The sequence below is a fragment of the Bactrocera neohumeralis genome, chromosome 3 (genome assembly GCF_024586455.1).
Source record: "Bactrocera neohumeralis isolate Rockhampton chromosome 3, APGP_CSIRO_Bneo_wtdbg2-racon-allhic-juicebox.fasta_v2, whole genome shotgun sequence".
Lineage (NCBI taxonomy): Eukaryota > Metazoa > Arthropoda > Insecta > Diptera > Tephritidae > Bactrocera > Bactrocera neohumeralis.
This window is the reverse complement of record NC_065920.1, coordinates 60377557-60394307: the sequence shown is the minus strand read 5'-3', so window position 1 is coordinate 60394307 and position 16751 is coordinate 60377557.

Below are 16751 nucleotides of genomic sequence, written 5' to 3'. Positions count from 1 at the left end.
ATTTATTAAGACCTCCGAGACTAACTCTCTTCTGATAACATGTTAATGATTGTTTCCATCGAACTACATCTCTTGCGCAACATGCTTGTCGTTCTAATGCCCAGCAATAAGAAGCAGTACTAGATCTATCTCCGTGGAGGGATCACAAGTCGGCAAGAATTTTGAAGATATGATGAAAGGTGAAGGCACTCGTGCAAACTAATTTTCTCTATTTTTTATTTGAAGGAGAGTAGGAATGATCGATACTGAATTCTACTTATAAAACGCTCATTTAGAAAAAGGGCACATGCTCTCAAAGATAAAAGGGCTCAGGAACACATACGTTCTTCATAAGTAGCTTGTGGTTTCAGCTCAATTCAAACTGAGCGGAAAACAAGCTCCTAGAACACCTGGGGTATTTGATGAACTTGACGGCCTAACCTTAAGCAATTTTCTAGAAGCAGGGCAAAAATTCAAATAATTTTCGAGTTATCTCTGACCGGCATCCACACTGGTTCGGCCGATCAACATCATCTCAGTCGGAACGCCCACGGCAAGCTCCTGGAATTGTTGAGTGCTGGACCTTTGATCATATGTGACACAGGTGAAGGCACAATAGACCATAGGTCGCAATGCAAAGTTTCAATTATTTTCTATTCTATTTTACTATTTTTATTTGAAGGAGAGTAAGAATGATGAATTTAAGATCAAGTTGTTTTCTATTTCCTACACGATACTGAGTTTCACTTTCGCAGGAAAAAAATTGATAAAACGGTATCATTTAATTTACAGAAAGTTATATTAAGCGCTGTACTTCATGCTCTCAATAGATAAAAGCAGGAGACCTTGTGCATACGTTCGGGTATAGCTTGTGGTATCAGCTCCTTGCCAAGTAATGAAGTCGACCCCATTAAGTTAATGTTTCATCACAATTCAATTTAAACCAAGGGTTTTCAAGTTAAAATAAGCTGAGGCTGACCTCAGGCTACCAGGGGCTAAAGTTTGACGAACTGTTGACGGCCTAAGTCCTTAGGTTGCTCTGAATGCCCAATATGCAGCACCTAACGGTCAACGTGAGCAGATAGAGGTTCGGTTTAAAATACTTTAAATATCCTAGGCATCTCCGTTAAGTGGTGAAGATATGGTCGCTCGAAATAAGCATCCTCAATCTCTAACGGGCTGTCTCGACCCAAGGCGTCTACACTCCTTCTAATTCCACTCCATCCAGCGATAAAGGATTGTAGTCGGGTACGTTAACTTCAGGTTGCTGTCAACAAACAAAACCGTATAACAGCAATCGCCGGATTAACTGAGGATGGTACTTAAAGATGATAGAAAAAATTATAACTGTAAATGTTAAAAAAGTAAATTAAGCGGAAGACATTAACCAAAAAGTAAAAAAGAAGAGCTTGAAGATAAGTTTTTTTTTATGATTCTTGCCTCTTATGTCGTGATGTAGATTGATATTTTAGTCTCAACGGCTGATTTTAATATATGACTCTCGTTTCTCTAGCAAAATTTAAGCTGTGGTCAGTTCCATAAAGAGTGTCGAATCGAACAAACAACTGGCATAAATCTAATAGACTGAGATAGAATAGCTAGCTGTTGTAGCCTCTCTCTCCCCAGATCTCTTGTTTCTCACTTTCCCATTTCAGAAATGCATTACAACACAAATTTTAACCTTGTTATCCTAAAGAAAGCAGAATAAGCCGAATCTTATATACTATATTTTGTATTTGAAGTTCAGTGCTCTCTTTCATTTTAGTGTTTCTCCTTATTTCTTATGTTTCTCCGTTTAAGTACATTGTATCAAACTTCTCGCTTTCCTTATAAATACTTACGTTTCCATCAAGAGTACCTTTGTTTTCTTTAATGCAATATTGTCACTGTCTCATTGCGCTGGAGATTTGCAAAACTTTGCGCTGTTTTAAACTTCTTCTCTTATTTACAATACTGCAGCAATATAACAATGAATTTGTAGCATCTAGCCTACAAATATTTATATGTAGATAATGAAGGGTGTTCAGTTAGAGACATTATCTTTGGAGGAATTAATATTTTGCTCTAAATTACCTTAGAAGCGAGAAATAGTTTCTAACAATTTGAATACATAGCTTCACACAAAAAGCGGAAAGCTATGTATTTTAATTTCTTGAGACCTCAGGATTATAGGCTCACTGAAATAAGTGTACTCTCAATCACTACAAAAGATCCGTTGTAAATTTTTATGAAAGCTTTTGTGCTTTTGCATGTTTGAGTTATTAAAAAAAGCTCAAAGTTTTAATATTTTATTAATTGAGAAAAAGCTCAAAGCTTTCATATTTTAATTATTAAAAAAAGCTCAAAAGCTTTCATTTTTTAAAAGCGCTAAGCTTTTACTTTTTTATTTATTAAAAAAATTCAATGTTTTAATTATTGAAAAAAGAATTATATATTATATAAATCCAAAGCTTTCACTTTTTAATTGTTAAAAAAATGCAATGTTTTAATTATTAAAAAAAAGCTCAAATCATTCATATTTTGTAAACTTTTATGAAAGCTTTTGTGCTTTTGCATGTTTGTGTTATTAAAGAAAAGACTCAAAGCTTTAATATTTTACTAACTGAGAAAAGCTTTCACTCTTTATTTATTAATAAAATTCAATGTTTTAAATTATTAAAAAAAAACTCAAAGCTTCGAGTTTTTAATTGTTAAAACAATTTAAGTCTTTCATATTTTGATTATTTAGGAAAAGCTCAATGCTTTCAAATTATAATTATTAAAAAACAGCTCCAAGCTTTCATGCTTTAAGAATTAAAAATTTCAAAGTCAGTAAAAATTACACCTTGTTACTATACAGTTATATCTCACCCTGTCTTTTTAGTTTACCTTCCAATGCATTCTGCAATGTTTACAATGTGGCTGAACTATTTTAATTTCACATGTTTAAGTTCCATAGAAAGTACGAAAGTTTCACTAAATTGGTACTTTGTGAAAGTGAAATGAATTTAATTTTCCACTGCAGCCTAGACAAATAGCAAAGTTGGTCGCAAGTACCGTAAACGAAGCAGTGACAAAGACTGGCTACGAGTGTTTTATTGAATATTTTACAGATTTAACTTCTATACTTATAGTTATAACGGCGTAACTCACAAGTGATTTAACATCTTAAAGTATCAAACTATGAAAGCTGACGAAAGCTTATGAATATAAATTTATATATTTTTTAAGTTAAAAGTGATGGTTTGTCTCTTAACTGGCATTTGTTAATTGGTTTAACAAAAAAGTTTGTGTAACTGCTTTCCAGTTGTAAAAGTTGTCTGCAGCAGATTATGGGCTTTCGATTCCAGAAAAAATAATTTGGATAACATAGCCTTAATATAATTCTCTGTAGCTATACAGTGACAGCATCATGCATACATCGGTTTAATACTGAAGATGATCCTTAGTGGGATATAATATAGCTGTAAGTTCTTCTGACGCGTCGAATAAACTGACTACCATAAGAAATGATCGAAAGCTAAGCTGAAAGATGATGGGAACTGCCGAAATTGACGTAACTCAGTACAATACTATCATCCAAGCACCACTTGTATTACAATCCACTCAGCAAACAGAACTTGTCAGCTGTATGGTGCCCTACCAACCACACTACTATGACGCTCAATGCCTTGCTACACCTAGCACCCATAGCCATTGCCAGAAGCTGTGAGTCTGCGAAAGTTGCTCTTAAATCCAGAAAAGCTAGGAAACATAGATGTAAGTGAGGCTGGACACTATGGACTGCTCGTTGGCTTTGATTACATTCCTATTATACTTAGATATGACGCGGTACTTAGCCCTGACAGTGTTTTCTCTGCATACATACCTTCGTATGAAGTATGGGAGGGGTGGAGTTGTTGGAGAAGAAGGGTGCTAGTTTTTTACGAATGGATCAAAGCTTACGGGTAAGGTTGATGGACAAGTACACCATCAGAAACTATCTATCAACGTCAGGTTCAGGCCTCCTTATATTTACAAAGTCTTACTTTTCTGGAGCGCAGTCAGGATAACCATCAACTCCGATAGTAAGACGGCGACCGTATACTCGAGACTATTGTGGTGGTATTTCGACCTTTTGAATTATTGTAACACCTGATTTTATAATAGATCTAACATCCTATTTCAAGATAAAGTTACAATCAGGTCCGTAGCCGTGATTTAGTTTCGGGAGGGGTCCGCAAATTTGAAAATAATCTTGGTTATTATTGCTCTTCTACATATAAGATTAACGGCCGAATTAATGGAATCATCTATATCGAAATTTCGAGTAGTAGTTGCTAAGAGATGGAAGAAGAAGATAAGACTGTAGAACATCTGTTCTAATGCAAGGCTTTGTGTAGGAAAATAATCGCAATTGTTGGTCGAGGGTTGCTTGGTGATGTCTCGGAAGTTACTATACCTATTGAATACATCAGCATCACAGGGTGAATGAGAGTAGATATAATAGAGTCAGGGGATTTTAATGTCGGTGATTTCACGATGGGGCTGTTAAAGATACCTACTTACCTACATTTTGAGATTCAATTTGAAAAGGAACTAAAATCTATATTTCTACTCCTATTCGTGAGAGCTGTTGTTTCATTAGGACTATAACCGCGTAAGCGGTGTCTACTACGATAAAGAAGAAGAAGACTCGTGAGAATTTTGCTTTGTACCGATTTATCTGAAGATACTTACTTCAATCCTCACTTCAAGCCTTTAAATATACTAAATATCATTCTGATTCAAACCGTATGTATTTGGCATAATTCATTCTTTATTTCAACAATTACTTTTTTCTAAAAATTTGTAACTTTTTTACCAAATTTTCTTTGTACATCATTTCCCTCATTAAACTACCATATGTTTGTTTGAAAGCCCAGCTTTAACTTGCCAGGGTAAAAAGAACAACAAATCACAATAGTCTACTTGTTGCCAAAAAACATAAAGACACCTGACGCCAAATATATGTATGTATGTATATGGCGTTATTGATTTTCTACATTTGTTTCCTAGTTATGAACTCAAGCAAGAAAGCAACTCTTTAAATTTATTTGTTATGAGTAAAGAAAGAAATTGTGGTAAAATTTTATATTTTCTTTTGTAGTTTGTTTAATTCTTTTTTTTAAGTTTTACCAAATCCTGCGTGGCATCCGAAAGAAATACGTTATTTAATTGTAGCTTTCTATTAGACACCGGCAGATGAGTAGTTTCCAAAGCTACACTGAATTTCACAACAATTTGTGCGAGTGCAGTATAACGTACATGCAAAGCGTTGAAAAATATAGGGACATTTAACTTTGCATTGATTTTGCAGACAATTGTATATGGGAAATTTTATTTTTCGTTTCACAAGACATGTTGCAAGAGCGCAAGCTTGCGTTTGCGCTCACTGGCACGCAAATTACCGCACATTGAGAAATTTCCCTACAAGTGGGAAATTTCTATGCGGACTCAGAGCAGCTGGTAAATGGTATTTGTGAGTATTTTTCTTTAAAAATGAGATTGTATTTTGGAAAACGAAAGCATTTTGTGTTTGTGCTATAGGTGTGTGTTTGTTTTTGCTATTATTTTACTTCCTAGAGTAGTTGTTAGAATGCGCGAATATTTGCCGTAATGTGGGTTAAGCATGTGTTTAGTATTAGGTCTGTTGGTGTGTTGTTGCGTTTATAAGTTACTTTTCTACTTCACCTTTTGCAACAAAGTAAATATTTTGCTTTCTACTGTTTATAATTTTCTTCCTATTTCTTCGCGTCTTCAAGTGTTTCATATACAAACAGGTGTTCATTCTGTCAGTTTTTCTAGTACTTTAATTTCACATTTCGCAAGTGTTTTATATTTCAAAATAAATACTTATACTGGCGGTACTTATTTCAGCTTTTGTTTTATGTTTGCGAATTTATGTGTTTGCTTTTGTTTTTGCAATGCTACTTTTTATCTCTGCCTTCCGCATCCTGTTTTTGTTTACCAACTTTTTATTTTTGTTTTCGCTTTCATTCTTTTCAACTTCAGCCAACATCATCATTATTACAGGAGTTGTCATTTTCCTGCAACTGATGCTGTCGCCTTCGCAGCTTCGCTGGCTTTTCGCTGATTGATGTGCCAAAGTTGTTTTTTATCTTCCGCCGCATATAGCTTTTGCCTTTCTTCTTCTTTATTGCTGCATGTTTCCCTAACACACTTTTTTTGTTTACTTTGCTTTTGCTCTGTTCTCTGTTGATACTTGCTCCTCGACGTCTTTCATCCGGTTGTGGCTCTTAGCATTGCCACTGCGCTTTGCTTTTAACCACTCATCCTGTGGATAGGTCATGTTTACTTTGCCATATATTTATGTATAAGGATTTGTTTGTTTGTCTGACTTTTGTTACAGTAGTGTGGATGCATGTGTTTATCATCAAATCTTTCTTCATAGAAATAACATTTGCTCCTGATTGATGATCTGTTATCCATTATTTCTGCTAATTTCACTTTCTAATAATAAATGATCGATAATTTTTGATTCGATATATGATTTTTATGCCATATAATAGCGAAAAAAATCATTTCAATATTATTTATCTCCTGAAATAGTCTTATTGGTAAGAGTGTCAGTTCCAAAACTCTCAAAAAGAGATTTCTTCTGATTAGTCTTTCGCTGATAGAGGAACCTCAATAAGTTTGTTTCAAAGAGGTAACAATATGTCGTAGTTGAATCCACAAGTGTAAATGAGTTAGAGTTGACTAAGGAACTGAGTCATGCCAATAGCCTTACTGATATAGTCGAAACTTGAATGGAACCAACCAACTCAGTATATTTAGTTGATGCGCTCAATAAAACTTTACCATATAAATTACTTTAAAACAATGAAGCAGTGAAAAACTGTATATAATGAGTTCCGACAATCACTAATGAAAACAAGTAAGGAAGGGCTAAGTTCGGGTGTCACCGAACATTTTATACTCTCGCATGATAAAGTGATAATCGAGATTTCATTATCCGTCATTTACATATTTTTCAAATACCGTATTTGTGTAAAGTTTTATTCCGCTATCATCATTGGTTCCTAATGTATATATTATACAGAGAAGGCATCAGATGGAATTCAAAAAAGCGTTATATTGGAAGAAGGCGTGGTTGTGAACCGATTTCACCCATATTTCGTACATGTTATCAGGGTGTTAAGAAAATATTATATACCGAATTTCATTGAAATCGGTCTAGTAGTTCCTGAGATATGGTTTTTGGTCCATAAGTTGGCGAGGCCACGCCCATTTTCAATTCTTAAAAAAAAGCCTGGGTGCAACTTCCTTCTGCCATTTCTTCCGTAAAATTTAGTGTTTGTGACGTTTTTTGTTAGTCGGTTAACGCACTTTTAGTGATTTTCAACATAACCTTTGTATGGGAGGTGGGCGTGGTTATTATCCGATTTCATCCATTTTTGAACTGTATATGGAAATGCCTGAAGAAAACGACTCTGTAGAGTTTGGTTGACATAGCTAGTTTCCGAGATATGTACAAAAAACTTAGTAGGAGGCGGGGCCACGCCCACTTTTCCAAAAAAATTGCGTCCAAATATGCCCCTCCCTAATGCAATCCTTTAATATCTTTATTTATGGCTTATTATGACACTTTATAGGTTTTCGGTTTCCGCCATTTTGTGGGCGTGGAAGTGCTTTGCCCATCTTCGAACTTAACCTTCTTATGGAGCCAAGGAATACGTGTACCAAGTTTCATCATGATATCTAATTTTTACTCAAGTTACAGCTTGCACGGACGGAACAGACAGACATACGGATTTCGACTCTACTCGTCACCCTGATTACTTTGGTATATATAACCCTATATCTGATCTTTTAGTTTTAGGACTTACAAACAACCGTTATGTGAACAAAACTATAATACTCTCCTTAGCAACATTGTTGAGAGTATAAAAAAGAAGTACATTGAAGAAGATAATAGGGGGCACCCAAGCAGGGGTACTTTTTTAGCCTTTTTTGACAGATCACGCATGAGTCGTGTCAAGCTGTCATGTTCTTTTTGTTAAGTGTTGTTGGCATTTCATTATGGAAGGATCCACTCCTGAACTACGTTTACAAATCGTTCAACTTTATTATGAAAATTCACGTTCTGTAAAGAATGTGTTTCGCGCGCTTGGCTCAACATATTGTCAACAAAATCGGCCTACTGAGCGTACTACTGTCAACACCATCTCCCATCTTCAGACCCAGCATTCATTATTGTATGATATTCGACCGAATAGACCACATGCAGCGCGCAGTGAAGAAAATTTAGCAGCTATAGCTAAGAGTGTACACGAAGATCGTGGAGAGTCGATTGGACGCCATTTGCAACAACTCGGACTGACGTATGGAACGACTTGGCGCATTTTACGTCCAGATCTTAAATTGAAAGCGTAAAAATACAGCTTGTGCAAGAACTGTAGCCGCACGGCCTTCCCAAGTGACATCGCTTAGTTCTATGGGCGCTTGAAAAGTTCCAAAAAGATGCGACGTTTTCGAGCTAAATTTTGTTTAGCGATGAGATCCATTTCTGGCTCAATGAGTATGTAAACAAGCAAAATTGCTGCATTTGGGTCAAAGAGCAACCTGAAGAGATTCAAGAGCTGTCATTTCATCCAGAAAAACCAACGGTTTGGTGTGATTTGTGGGCCGTTAGTATTATTGGTCCATATTTCTTTAAAAATGATGCCGGAGAGAACGTAACCGTCAATGGCCACCATTATCGCACAATAACAAACAACTATTTGATGCCCGAAATTGAAGTTCATGATTTGGGCGACATTTGGCTTCAACAAGATGGCGCCACTTTCCATACATCGCATCAATCAATGGATTTATTGAAATATCACTTCGGTGAACAGATAATTTCATGTTTTGGGTCGGTCGATTGGCCACCAAGATCGCGTGATATCATACCGTTAAACTTTTTTCTCTGGGGTTATGTAAAGTCTAAAGTCTTTGTGGACAATCAAACTTCGATTCAGGTCTTGGCGCAAAACATCACGCGAGTCATTCACCAGTTACCAGTCGAAATGTCATACCATAGTTATAATATTTAAAATCAGGAATGTTTTGCTTTATTGGACGGAACTTCATTGAGGTCTGCTTAGCAAACATACTTGTAAGGTTTGGTCTGGTAAAACGAAATCCATTATTAATCAATAGATGACTTTAGAAATCTGTATCTCACGTTGTATAATTACGATCGCATTACGAAAAATACTGTTAGAAGATTTCGTACTAAAAGACTTGTCAGAGAGTTTTGTAATTGAATGACTCCGTATTGTTTGTGCACGTGTTAAGGGGGTATTCTTGTCTAGGATTTTGAAAAAATCGATTTTTTTTTGCATATCTTGAAAGTTTAGACTTTCAAAAATATGACCTTGGAAGGATTTTTCAAAATTCAACTTATTTTCGGAGACACAGCCGATTATGTGACGTGGCGTCCGTGTTCACTAGAATTGTCTCCTAAGCTTTAAACGCGTTTTTCTCAAAACTGACTTTTTCAGGAACGATACCCACGATTTCTCAGGTTCTACTGGACCGATTTACTTGAAATTTTTATAGAGTCTTCTTTATAGGCTTGTCTATGGTGGGAACTAGCCCCATCCCCAAATTTTTATTTTTATTATTTTTAAAAAATTCGAAATAGTCAGAAAAAGTGATCCAAAAAAACTTTTTTTTCAGGCAGTCGCCATTTTGTGAAACAATTTTTTCCCACTTTTCCGTAGTTACGGCCATTGCGCCATTATTCTAGATTTATAATCTTTTTTTTTTTGGTTTCAGATAACTAGGAGGGTTGAAATCATGGGTATGGTCACGTGGAAATTTTTAGAGACCCCCCACTTCGTCAGCTCATAATTTTTGATTTTTTTTAACCTTTTTTAGTTTTTATTTTTTTTTGTACTCTTCTAAAATTAACAAATAACTAATAAAAAAATGAATAGTAAAACCATTAATTGCCTTTTTTTATGACACTTTAAAAATTACCTGAAATTCATGCTTCTAGACCAGAATACCCCCTTAAACCAGCAAGTGAAAAAATTCGCCATATTTTACAGTTTTTCTTTGATAAATTAGGCAAATGTCTGATGGTGTGAAAAAAACGTTTGGAAACGCAATCTATGCGTGCGGCATAAGTTCACTTAAAAGATCTCATAGACCGAATTTACATCTTCGGATCGCAGCTGAATCGCCCATATCAAACCATTTCTGAAGCGGTGAGGGAAAGTGGAACACTGACTTTAACGCCAAACATAAGCGGCGGCGGTCAAATAGATATGAGCTATTAAATAAATAAATCATTGCTGAAAGTTCTAAAAAACAAACCCGAAATTCTGAAAAAGCTTAATTAACTCCTAGTTATCAGGGATCGTAATGTTTTTTGCTGAATATTCTAGCGATTTCGGGCTATGGTATTGGGACTAATGTTATTTGCATTGTACTTTTGTCCACTTTGTCGGAATTTTGACTTTATATAATGGAAAAGTGAGTGCAAAGTAACTGTAAGACCAATTAGCTGGATATAAACTTCCGGATCCATAACTTGTACGAATGACCAACACAAAAACTCTAATTTTACCTATACCGCTAGCCATTAACAGCCTGTCGGTTCTCACCGCCCAGCCACGGCTCTTCGATTACGACAACGTCGGCCTTGTCTCTTCCCAGATGATAAAATCGACAGAAATAATCTCAATGCAATAGCAAAAATTATAAACTTGTGCAACTTTCCAACGCCTTTAAGACAGCGATATAAGTACTTCGTAATAAACATATAAAAAGGAATTACGACTTAATGAGGCGAAAGAGAAGGAAACTCTATGAAAGTTAGTTGATCATTGGTCATCTTGATAATCGTCATACACAGAGAGACCTATTTATACCTTTTTACAGCTAAAAAGGACAGTTTATAATTGATGAAGTCATAAAACTATGTACATATGTATGTGTGATATAGTTCTGCTCATGCCCTCCTCTGAAAAAGTTTTAGTTCGGGAATTGTTATTAAATTACCTGCGTAAATGATATTTCAAAAACTTTTATTTTGCTAAGTTGGTAGGACTGCCCTTAATTACTGAAATCTGTCAATCAGTTTGTTTACAGCAGCTGCTTAAGACGGCACCCCTCAGTAGTGCGCCGCGATTTTGACAATGGACAAAAATATCGAACAAAAAATTTGTCTCAAGGTTTATATTTCTAATCAAATTTGGTGTGCGAAATCGTTGCGAATGTTGGAAAAGGCTTCGGTAATTCAGTTTTATCAAAAATACAAGCCTACGAGTGGTACAAAGCTTTCGACCTCTTTAACTGATGAAAAGTGAAGGATATGGTGAGTGAAAATCATCAGGCAAGTGTAAGAGAGATGGCAAGAGAGCTCGACATCTCTCGCGAGACCGTTGGAATGATTTTGGATATGAAACGCGATATTGCTCGATCCGTCTCAATAAAGCTGAATTTTTTTCAAAAAGACCATCGTAAACAGGTTTCTTTGGACTTGCTTGCCGATCCCACATTCATAGAGAGCACTATAATTGCCGATGAAACATGGATTTATGAGTTTGACATACAAACAAGTCAACAATCATCGGAATGGAACCCGTTTTCAGTCGACAAAAACAGAATTCGCTGAAGTTGCTGTAGGCTGAAGAGTGTTTCGAGGACTGAAAAAATCGTTGGCATAAGTGTATTACAACTGGTGGGGATTACTTTGAAGGCGACAAAATAAATATTGATGAATAATTAAATATTTTGCGTTTATTTACAATTTCCGGGCACTTTTTTGTCACAATACATATGCAAAAAATAAGAGTTGATTCGCTAGATCAGTTCTAAAACTTCACCGCCGAAAACTGGTTCTTGAAATGCTAACAAGGTAACGGCAATATTAACTCCTTAAACTAACTTAAATTTCTGTGCCTTTCGGCCACCTAGCTCAATTAACGAAACCAATTATATTATCCAATTAAAACTACGAAATATTATTTTGAAAAGCGTGACGGGAGTACTCATAATTCTCCGCTGAGCAAGTATTAATATTTATTTTTCCGGCTTTGAAGCGTTGTAATATTAAATATTGCACCCTACTGCGGAGCGACACACCCCCAACAAACACGTGAAAGTTACAGCACTCTCCCCTCTCTCGCCAATCTAATTTGCATGCCAATTTCTACTACGTTTTTTACAGCAATAAATATAAAGCGCTACACCATGCCACGAAGAAAAACAATTTACCAAATTAAGTTAGTGCATAACTGTAAAGAGAAACAAGTGTAAAACAAAATGAAAAGAAATGCCAAAGAGCGATAAATGAAAACAAATCGCGGCAACATGTTAACAAACGAAGCAATAATAAAGAAATGGGCAAAACGAAAATAAAATATAAGCAATTGCAAGATACCGTTACAAAGTGTAGTTAAAATTTTTTTTACTAATTACACGCTCATACAAAAATACACCAGCAATAATAACTTTTACACATAACAATAATAATAATCAGAACAATAACGAAGTGGAAGCGCGCAATGCCCGTTAAAATGTCGAACCGATGAGGTCAAGCGCAGTAGGGTTGCCAACGCGCCACAATTAAAACGAGTTTTTTGTTTTTTTTTTTTGTTAAAGAGGACGAGTGATACGATGGAGTGAAGTAAAAAAGTAACACTGAAAATCACAAAAAAAAATGATATAAACAGAAGAAAAAACTTGAAAAAAAGTAAATACAGAATATTAAAGGGTGATTCATTTCTGTTTTTTTACTGTTTTTTAAGGAACGCACAGAAACTTTGAATTTAATGGGAATGTTTATTATCATTCGAAAAAACATTCTTCGACATTTATGTTTTGAAGATTATCTCTTTGAAATGTTGGCCGCGGCTACGTCTCAGATGGTCTATCCGTTGAGTCCAATTCTCGATGACTCGTTCAAGCTTTTCGACTGGTAACTCGGCGATGACACGCGTGATGTTTTGCTGCTAGGCCTGAATCGAAGCGGGATTATCCGCATAAACTTTAGACTTTACATATCCCCAAAAGAAAAAGTCTAAGATATCAAATGATGAAAACATGAAATTATCTGCTCACCGAAGTTTTCTCTCAATAAAGTGGCGCCGACTAGTTGAAACCAAATGTCGCCGAGATCACAAATTTCAATTTCACCCATCAAAAATTGGTTACGTTCTCACCAGCATCATTTTTGAAGAAATATGGACCGATGATTCCACCGGCCCACAAACCACACCAAACCGTTGTTTTTGCTGGATGAAATTGCAGCTCTTGAATATTTTCAGGTTGCTCTTCGTCCCAAATGCGTCAATTTTGATTTTTTACATACCCTTTGTGCCAGAAATAGGCATCATCTCTGAACAAAATTTAGCTCGAAAACGTCGGATCTTCTTGGAACTTTTCAAGAACCCTTAGAGCGAAGCTATGTCACTTGGGAAGGTCTAGTGGCTTCAGTTCTTGCACAAACTGTATTTTTTGTACGCTTTCAATTTAAGATCTGCACTAAGTCGTTTCATACGTCAGTCCGAGTTTCTGCGAACGGCGTCGAAACGACTCTCCACAGTCTTCGTGTACACTCTCAGCTACGGCTGCTATATTTTGTTCATTGCGTGCTAGATGTGGTCTATTTGGTCGAATATTATCCAATAATGAATGCTGGGTCTCAAGATGGCTGTTGGTGTTGCGAACAGTATGCTCAGTAGGCGTAAGTCTTTCCCTGATGAAATGCCAAACAATACTGAACAAAAACAAGTAAGGAAGGCTAAGTTCGGGTGTCACCGAACATTTTATACTCTCGCATGATAAAGTGATAATCGAGATTTCATTATCCGTCATTTACATATTTTTCAAATACCGTATTTGTGTAAAGTTTTATTCCGCTATCATCATTGGTTCCTTTCATATATATTAAACAAAGAAGGCATCAGATGGAATTCAAAATAGCGTTATATTGGAGCAAGGCGTGGTTGTGAACCGATTTCACCCATATTTCGTACACGTCATCAGGGTGTTAAGAAAATATTACGTACCGAATTTCATTGAAATCGGTAGAGTAGTTCCTGAGATATGGTTTTTGGTCCATAAGTGGGCGATGCCACGCCCAATTTCAATTTTAAAAAAAGCCTGGGTGCAACTTCTTTTTGCCATTTCTTCCGTAAAATTTAGTGTTTCTGACGTTTTTTGTTAGTCGGTTAACGCACTTTTAGTGATTTTCAACATAACCTTTGTATGTGAGGGGGGCGTGGTTATTATCCGATTTCTTCCATTTTTGAACTGTATATGGAAATGACTGAAGGAAACGACTCTATAGAGTTTGGTTGACATAGCTATTGTAGTTTTCGAGATATGTACAAAAAACTTAGTAGGGGGCGGGGCCACGCCCACTTTTCCAAAAAAATTACGTTCAAATATGCCCCTCCCTAATGCGATCTTTGTGCCAAATTTCACTTTAATATCTTCATTTATGGCTTAGTTATGACACTTTATAGGTTTTCGGTTTACGCCATTTTGTGGGCGTGGCAGTGGGCCGATTTTACCCATCTTCGAACTTAACCTTCTTATGGAGCCAAGAAATACGTGTACCAAGTTTCATCATGATATCTCAATTTTTACTCAAGTTACAGCTTGCACGGACGGACAGACGGACGGACAGACATCCGGATTTCAACTCTACTCGTCACCCTGATCACTTTGGTATATATAACCCTATATCTGACTCTTTTAGTTTTAGCACTTACAAACAACCGTTATGTGAACAAAACTATAATACTCTCCTTAGCAACTTTGTTGCGAGAGTATAATAACATGGCAGGTTGACACGACTCACACCGATCTGTCCCAAAAGGGATATTGAAGAAAGTGTATTGGATCACCCGTTATAAGAAAAAACGTTAGATTCAACTGCACCTATTTATAATACCCTTCACAGCAGCATTTTTTATAGCATAAAATTATCTATTTTTATCTTTAAATTGATTATGTTAGGTAAGTTTGTATGACAACTATATGTTATAGTGGTTCGATTTTAACTAATTCTTCATAGACCGCATAATTGCCTTAGACAATAACCTTTCGCAAGTATTTGATCGTTCAGTTCGTGTGAAAGCTATATGCTTTAGTGTTCCCATATCGGCGGTTCCGATGAATGAACAGCTTCTTAGTAAGAGAAGTTGGGATGCAAAATTTCAGAGCGGTATCTCAAAAACTGGGGCATTAGTTCACGTATACGCCTATGCTGTCAGAAAGACGGACATGGCGTCACGTTGATTATTTATGTATATACTTTATAGGGTGTCTCATATTAAGGGTATAATAATTTGAATGTGCCAATAAAGTGAAGGTAAAAAAGAAAGTAATCGTCTACAACTCCAATTATGCATATTTACGAACACCGTATAGGGTGCCGAGCATAGCGAATTGTTGTATGAGGTGTTAAACTTAATTTGCATAAACGAAGAATGCAACACAATTGTTGTGGAACGAATTGAAATGGCTAATGGGTAGGGTAAGGTGTGTTCTTTTCGGCGCTGCATAAAAAGCGAACGCGATATAATGAAAGTGTAAATGTAGAAATGGAAAAAAAATGTTACAAATATATAAATGTACTCAACGCGAATATAAAGTGAAAGGTAGTAAAAAAAAATGAAATTGATTTAATGGCGAAGCGATAATGAAGATTGAAAGCAAAAGTAAAGTACCGCTCTCAGTGGTTCGTGAGTTAATGAAAACTGCAAAGTGGAAATGCCATATATAACTGTAGGTATGTCAATCGTGATTAAGGGGGAATGAAGTTTAAAATTAATAGTTCTAAATCTGAAAGATTATACATATACATACAATTATACATATATCAGGCTACATTTTTAGTTTATTTGCACACAAGGCTAAGAACATAGTGGACTGGACAGTAATGAATTTGTGTAAAAGTTTTCTTCCTTCCCTTGCATAATACAAGAATGAGCAGTAAAAAATTATCTAACATCTGATCACATTTGTCCGGGACTTGACCTCATAAACTGCAAATCGATTACATTTTTTTTGGTCGTACATAGCTAAAATATTTTTTTATATTCGTGTGAAGTTTGACTTCTAAAAGTCAATTAGCATATGTTTGACAAAAACATAAACGACACGAAAAGTTTGAATAGTGATTTGTACTTTGAAAAATCTACTATCTCATGAAAACAAGTATTTGAATGGTATAAAGCATTCAGCGAAGGTCGTGAAGTCTTCAGAATTTTGCTTCAACCCATAATTCCAGCCTCTTTTAACGAATAGCTTCGCGCAAACGACGCATAACACTCAAAAAGTATTCCTTGTCGACTGCATGGCCGGCCGGAAGGAATTCAGAGTGCACCATACATCGATAATCGAAGCAAACTGGCACCAGAACCTTGATTTTTGATCTGGTTTGACATGGTGTTTTCAGCTTCGGCTCAGCTTTGCCACGATATTTATCCAACGGATCATCTGTTTCCAGGTCGTATGCATATGTCCAAGACTCATTGCCAGTAATAATATGTTTCATGACATCCTGATAGTCGGAAAACATTGTTACACAAACGTTAACGCGACGCTGTTTTACGAAAAAACTTTAGTGATTTTGGTACCAATCGTGTTTTCACTTTCCTTAGGTCCAAATTATATTTTTAAATGGTTTTTACTCATCCTTTCGATATTCTTACGATGCCAGTAAAATCTCTGACTGTTAATTGTCGATTCTCAAGCGCAAGCGACAATTCCTTCATTTCATTGACGTATTCAACATCGGT